Below are 7908 nucleotides of genomic sequence, written 5' to 3' on the forward strand. Positions count from 1 at the left end.
TTCCTTTGTAGGTGATCTGTCCTTTCCCTCTAGCTGCCTTTAATATATTTTTTTTCATTTTCACCTTGGAGAACCTGATGATCATGTGCCTTGGGAATGATTGTTTTGTGAAGTATCTTATGGTGGTTCTCTGCATTTCTTTGAATTTAAATGTTGGTCTCTCTACCTAAGTTGGGGAAGTTCTCACGGATGATATTCTGAAATACATTTTCCAAGTTTCTTCCATTCTCCCCATCTTTTTCAGGGATGCCACCAAGTCATAGATTTGGTCTCCTTACATAATCCTATATTTATTGGGTGTTTTGTTTGTTCCTTTTTGTTTATTTTTCTTTATTCTTGTCTGTCTTATTTCAGAAAGCCAGTCTTAAAACTCTGAGATTCTTTCCTAGGCTTGGTCTGTTCTGCTCTTAATATTTTCAGTTGCACTATAAAATTCTTGTAGCATGTTTTTGAGCTCTATCATGTTGTTCACATTCTTTTCTGTACTATTTTGTCTGTCAGCTCCTGTATCATTTTATTGTGATTCTTAGCTTCCTTAGATTGAGTTTTAACATTCTTCTGAATGTTGACGATTTTCATTTCTATTTATATTCTGAATTATATTTCTGTCATTTCAGCCATCTCAACCCAATTAAGAATCCTTGATGTAGAACTGGTGTGATCATTTGAAGGAAGGAAGACATCTGGCTTTTTGAGTTGTTAGAGTTTTAGTGCTGGCTTCTTTCTAATCTTTGTGGGGTGGTGTTTTTTCAGTCTTTGAAGTTGCTGACCTTTAGATTTTTTTTCTTTTATCCTGTTTGATGACGTTGGGGGTTTGATTGTGGTATAGGGTGAGTTCGGTTGACTAGCTTCATTTCTACAAGATTATAGGGGGCCAAGGCTCAGCTCTGGACACCTGCAGTACATGCTCTAGCTATGGAGGACAGATATCAGTCCCTGATTGTTCTCTGGCTCCTTAAGGTTAGAAATCTGCTGCACTGAAAGATCTAAGGTGCCCCCTGACCACTGGTCACAATATTGTAATGGGTGGTGCCAGGAGATCTCTCCTCATTTGCACGTGTCAGCTGCAGGGGCAGCATCAGTATGATGTGGTGCACACTCATCAGCTGCAGCAGGATGCAAGTGGGTGCCAAGGTACCGGCCTCCATGAGGGCAATCACAGCAGCAGAAGTAGCAGCCTGGCTTAGGGTAGTGGGGTATCCCCACCCCCACTGGCAACTGTGCATGCATTTGCATTGTAGATAGTCTTAGCACGGGAGTGGGGCATTCGTGGGCACAGGACTGTGTTCACCCTCTGAGCATTCAAGTGGCCAGCAGTTACCTCTCAGATCAGGGGAGGTCTTTCTTTTCTTTGTGCCTAGTTTTGTTCCAGCAACAGTGTAGGCATGGGGCAGGGCACTGGTGGGGATTTGGGGGATGGTACTAGTAGCAGTGGGGCTGGTGGGTTTCTGCCCACCAATGTGTGAAGGACAATGGTAGTGCAATGGGGAGGGGAGCAGGTTGCACTCATGCTGGCAGCAATGACACAGTAGGGTGCATGTGCACACATACCCTAGTGGGGAAAAGAAGACAAGGTCCATACTTGCACACACATGCAGGCAAAGTGATGTGGGAGATTGCTATGGGCTAATGTGTGCAGGCAAAGTGGCATGGGGGAGACCTCAGTAGAGGGAGGGTGTAGTCAGGCTGCTATGTGTCTGTGGAGACCACTCAGCTAGAGCACTCTGCCAGTCAGGTGCAATCTGCCAGCACAAGTGCTGTGATGTGGACACCCAGGAGGTACCTGGGGGTTGCACTACAAGCAGTTACAGCCTGACTGGGCCTCCAGGGAAGGCCAGCAGACCAAGGCCTGCTCAGGTCAAATTGGCCCTGTCTCATGGGCAAGACCACCCTGCAGAGTTCAGGTCTGACAGTTCCCCTACGGATAAAGTCTCCTATGAGGGCAAGTGGAGCCTAGCAGGATGGGTGTCCCTGACTGTGCTTCATGACCAACGCTCCCCCATCAAACCATCTGGGCTTTGCACTGGCTGAAGTTTTGCCCCCACCACTTCTCTAAGCAGCTCTTCCTGCCAGCTCAAGTGTCTGTGGTGATCGAGGGGGTCTCCTGCTGGGATTCCAGAGGCCGGTGGCGTAAGTGGGTTGCTTTTTGCCTATTCAACTCAGCCCTTCCCTAGGAGTTGGTAGGGGCCAGGAACAAGTACTGGTGCATGGTAGCCCTGTGCAGTGTTCTCAGATTCTTTGCCTTTCAGCCCAACATCTGTGTCTTCTTTCCATTCACTCTCAGTGCTTTACCTCTGAAGATCTGCTAGAAGTGTGCTAGTCTTTCCAATGTCTTGATCCCTCAGTGGGAGATGTTCCTCCTGGCTGCATGTAGTCAGCCATCTTTGCCTCCTTCCAGTTCCATATGGTTTTAGTATGCCAAATATGTCTTTTGGATGTCAGGGGGACCTAATATCTAAGAAGGTTCATCAGGTCATAAAAGGCTTAATTTAAAATTTGACTTTAGAAAGTTTATCAAGTATTTAAAACACTTTACATTGCAAAATAGAATCTCAATCACTATGTCATTTATTTAGACAAAATAACTAAAAAAATTCAAAAATGTAAAAATCTGTACTCAATAATAAAGGAGAGATTCAGTTTCTCAAACAACAAGACCCAATAAAGACAGTATGAGAACAACTGAATCTGTCTCTTTTCTCTCCCCTCTTTTTCCTGTAGTTTAAACAAATATTATTTATCATCTCTCAATATTATAGGTAAATCTTGTTCAAAAGGAGAAAACCAAATTTTATCTTTGCTCTAGTGTATTATTAAAGTTAAACCTAATTTTAAATAAAATCTCATATATGAAACTATCTAATTTTAATTTGACCATAAGGTAAGATTTTAATAAACAATTTATAACTCTTTACCATTTTTTTTTTGCAGAACAGATCAATGCCTAATAAAACCCTGTTATTCTGACACATGAGCCCAGATTCTGTCCATGTATCAGCATACATTTATTTTAATGTTTAATTTATGCAGAAAGTAAATAACACCTTTTTTAATTTTAGCCGAATTGCTCACACACAGAAGTGCTATAAGCTTAATCTTTCATAAACCTTCCACAATTCGCTTAAACCTTCAGTTTTCTTCTCCGTTTAAAGAAAAACAATCCTTAAATTCTCTCAATTAAACAAAATAACTCTTTCTTTTTTAAAAAAACACATTCTTATGCCTTTTAATCAAAAACACATAGTTTATATTTTTAATGTAAGCAATTTTGATTATATATCAGGTGCACAGTCTCGGCTACAGGACAGAACCACACATAATGTCGGACTCTTTCTAGCATATTTAAAGCGTATGGCTAACTACAAATGTTTCCAGGCCTTACCTAAAATCTAACAGCTTTGAGGCAGGCAAGTCAAACAATTATCAAAAGTCATAGAAACAGTTTGTGATTCTAAACTGTCTAGTAAAGATAGTATCTGACCTGACTACTTTAGACCAAATGCCTAAAGTTTGAAGACGTTTTTATTTTAGTTTATTAATAATCATTAAAACTGTCCTTATTTACCAAAGATTACTTACTAAAGTCATGTGAACTAAAAGGCAATAAAGTTTTTATTTTTGACACAATATTTTATTTAAGCACTTATTTTTCTTCAAGCCAATTAATTAGAGCTCATTTATATAATCATTAAACACAAAACACAAACACAAAACACATATAAGTACACAGTCAGGCGGGAGATATAGTAGTATTATACATTTTTTTAATTCTCCAGTTTTTAAGTTTTTCTTTACTATTTTAAAATAAGATTATCAGTCCTTTGATTCCTGTTTCCTGCCATAAAAAATTGTCAGCTAGGGAACTCTGAATTTACATATTTTAAAATTTCCAACCTTTGGGACTGCAAGTGGTTTTTGGCTACATGGATACATTGTATAGTGGTGAAGTCTGAAATTTTTGGTGCACTCATTACCTGGGTAAAGTACATTATACTCAATTTGTAGCTTTTTATCCCTTAACCCATTTCTACTCTCCCTGCATCTGAGTCTCCAATGTCCATTATACCACCATATATGCCTTTGCATACCTATCGTTTAGCTCCCACTTATAAGTGAGAACATGCAGTATTTTGTTCTTCATTCCCAAGCTGTTACCCTAGAAGAATAGTCTCCAGTTCTATGTGACTTGCTGCAAAAGACATTATATTTTCTTATTTATGACTGAGTTGTATTCCATTTCATATATATGCCACATTTTCTTTTTCCATTTATTCATTTCTTGGCACTTATGTTGGTTATATATCTTTGCAATTGTGAATTGTGTTGTGATAACCATATATGTGTAGATATCCTTTTGATATCATGAGTTCTTTACATTTGGTTACTCAGTAGTGGGATTGCTGGATTGAATCATAGGTCTATTTTTAGTTCTTTGAGAAATCTCCATAGGGTTTTCCATAGAGGTTGTACTAATTTTCACTCCCACTAGCAGTGTATATGCATTCCCTTTTCACCATATCCACACAAACGTCTATTATTGTTTTTGTTTTTGTTTTGCTTTTTAATAATAGCCATTTTGGCTGGGGTAAGGCAGTCTCTCATTGAGGTTTCAATTTACATTTATCTGATAATTAGTGATGTTGAGTTTTTTTCAAATATTTGATGACTTGTATATCTTCTTTTGAGAAATGTCTACTGTTATTTTTCCACTTTTTGATGGAATTATTTGTTTTTTCCTTCCTGATTTTTTAAGTTCCTTGTAGAGTCTGGATGTTAGTCCTTTGTTAGATGCATAGTATGCAAATATTGTCCACAATTTAGTGGCCTGTCTGTTTACGCTGATGAATATTTATTTTGCAGTGCATAAGATTTTTAATTTAATTAGGTCCTATTTATTTATTTTCATTTTTGTTGTATTTGCTTTTGGGGTCTTTAGTCATAAATCTGTTGCCTAGAATAATGGCCCAAAGAGTTTTAGCTGAGTTCTCTTCTGAATTGTTATGGTTTCAGGTCTTAGATGTAAGTCTTTAATCCATCTTGAGTTGATTTTTGTATATGGTGAGAGATAGGGATCCTGTTTTAATTTTTTACATATGGCTATCCAGTTTACCCAGCACCATTTATTGAATAGTATGCCATTTCCTCAATTTATGTTTTTGTATGCTTTGCCAAAGATAAGTTGATTGTAAGTGTTTGGCTTTATTTCTGAATTCTATATTCTGTTGTATCGGTCTATGTATATACTTTTATACCAGTACCATGCTGTTTTGATTCCTATAGCCTTGTAGTATAATGTGAATTTGAGTAATGTGATGCCTCCAGATTTTTTTCCTTAGGATTGCTTTGACTATTTCACCTCTTTTTTTTTTTCCACATGAATCTGAGGAGTGTTTCTTCAAGTTCTGTGAATAATAATATTGGTATTTTGATAGAAATTGCATTGACTCTATAGATTGTTTGGGGCAGTGTTGCCATTTAAATAATATTGATTCTTCCAATCCATGAGCATAGGATATATTTCCTTTTGTTTGCATCATCTATGATTTTTTTCATCAGCGTTTTGTAGCTTTCCTTGTAGAGATCTTTTTCTCCCTTGGTTAATATATTTCTAGATGGTTTTTTTTTTTTTTTTGTAATCCAACATATAATTATATATTTTTTTATTTTACATACGTAAGATCACAGCTAAGGAGGTTAACCATAATTTCAAATTTTATCACCAGTCACTTGTGCCATTTTATCACATTTGAAAATATTCACTCATATTATTTACTTCAAACAGTGATCTATAAATTTGTTTAGACTATATTAAGGACCTTTTCTTCTTCAGGATAACTTTAAAAAATTAAATGATGTATTGAACATACTACTGAAGAAACTTTACTTTTTAATTATGGTCTCTGCATTGAAGATCTGTAGGAATTTTTCTTTAATAATTTTCAAATCTTCCCATGACCTCTCTGTTCATAGAAATATCATCTTTGAAATAATTTGTGTGAATACTTTATAAATCAAAAATGGATTCACATGACCGTATTACCATAATCACCAATTTTAACAGTCTCCTAGATATTTTCTATATCGCTTTTCTTGATTATAAAATGTCAGTAATATGAAAACACTCTTAATATAACAGTATATTTAATTACATCAGTTTCCCATCAACACATCGAAGTCACTTAATAATTATATTGGCCATTTCCACTGATCGGCAGGAGGCTCTTCCACTAATGGCTCCCATGGTTTCCAGTCCCTCATTTTTCTTGCCAGAATTAGTTCATGTTCAGCCTGAAGAATACCTCTTCTAATTGACCACTTTGAAGTTGGTCTTCTAATTTCTTAACATCTGGTTCCGCTTTAACCATAGCCAGCTTCTCATTTGTAATCTGTTCTGTATACTTTCTATATGCTGCATTTTTAGGGATTTCCTCAAGAACATCAAGAATCTTTGTGTACAATATTCTTAGCCTCTCGTGTGGAGTACTGCACACAGCCAATCCCACAAGGCCAGTGGTCTTCTTCAGCACACCCGCCATGACAGCGCTGACCATTTCTAGATGTTTTATTTATTTTTTTGTAGCTATTGCAAAAGGGATTAAGTTTTTTGTTCAGTTCTCAACTTGGTCATTGCTGGTGTTTAGCAGTGCTACTGATTTGTGTGCATAAATTTTGTAACCTGAAACTTAGCTGAATTCATTTATCAAATCTAAAAGTCTTTTAGAGGAGTCTTTAGAGTGTTCTGGGTATACAATCATATCATTGGCAAACAGATAGAATCACTTCCTCTTTTCTAATTTGCATGCCCTTTATTGCTATCTCATGCCTGGTTTTTCTAGCTGGGATATCTGCTTGGTACCCTACCTCAAGATAATTTTATGACTCAAACCAATAGGACAATTTGCTGAGGTCTGTGAGCTGCCCCTCTTCAAGAGAATTGCCAATTTCCCAAACTTTGTGTGAAATTTAAAGTTTATTTTGCTGTTTATTTTATTGATGTTTATGTTATTCCTGTTTATTTTACTTGCTTCCAACGAGTAAGGTAAATTTTTCTGCTTCCATAATGATGGAGGACAGGCAACTGCTTTCTGAAGTTTCAGCTGATTTCCAACAGTGATGGCTAGTTTAAATTTTTGTTTTTGTTTTTGTTTTCCTGATTCTAAGATGATAGAAAATAGTCTTGGCCTGGGGTTCCATTCCTAGGTAAGTAGCTAAATTGGGCTTTTTTTTTTTTTTTTTTTTTCTGATGTTGGAAACTCTCCATAATGACTAAATGTTAGCAGTGACAACCAGCAGGTCTTAATTTCTTCTTACCATTAGAGCTCTCAGCAATTGTATTTTTTATTGTTGTTGTTATTTTGGTCTTTCTCCTATCAGATTTGACCAACTCTAAATGACTTGGTCAAATCTGAATGAGAATTTCAAATTATGGGGAACGAGGCCTATGAATTGGCTACAATGCCTTGAGCTGCAAAAAGAAAAAAAGAAAAAGAAACAAACAAAAAAAAACAAAGAATGATGTGTTTAGTTTCTATGGTCACTTAATTCCTTAGAAAAACGATTTTCTTACTTTTACTTTTCTTCTACCCTATTCATCCTTCCTCCTTTGTCACCTTTGGCATCAAGAAAAATCTAGAGAAGGCTTCCAATGACTCATACCCTTTAAAGAACTCAAAACAAAAGTGCTACTCACACTTTCGAGGGTGTTGTGTTTTTTGTTGAGGTCATGGTCAAGAGTCATGGGCAGATTCTCCTTGGGCCTAAAGCTCTGCTTTCTTGTATTGCATTACCTGACTCTTTGGCTTTTGGGGGTACCAGACATTACCTTGTACTGTGAGAGGATTTGAGTTTGACATGTGTAATGGTGGATGAGAGCAACAAATTTGGGTGTGGCTGAGGACAGTTTACAGA

General features: G+C 36.8%; 1 pseudogene across 1 annotated transcript; it reads right to left on the minus strand.

The window, feature by feature from the left end:
• Positions 1–6124: 6124 nt before the first annotated feature.
• On the minus strand, positions 6125–6542 carry LOC111531574 (annotated as a pseudogene). Its single transcript, XR_002728316.2, has one exon. The product of XR_002728316.2 is annotated as an NADH dehydrogenase [ubiquinone] 1 alpha subcomplex subunit 5-like (transcript).
• Between the last annotated feature and the right edge of the window lie 1366 nt (positions 6543–7908).

This window comes from Piliocolobus tephrosceles, chromosome 12, assembly GCF_002776525.5.
Source record: "Piliocolobus tephrosceles isolate RC106 chromosome 12, ASM277652v3, whole genome shotgun sequence".
Lineage (NCBI taxonomy): Eukaryota > Metazoa > Chordata > Mammalia > Primates > Cercopithecidae > Piliocolobus > Piliocolobus tephrosceles.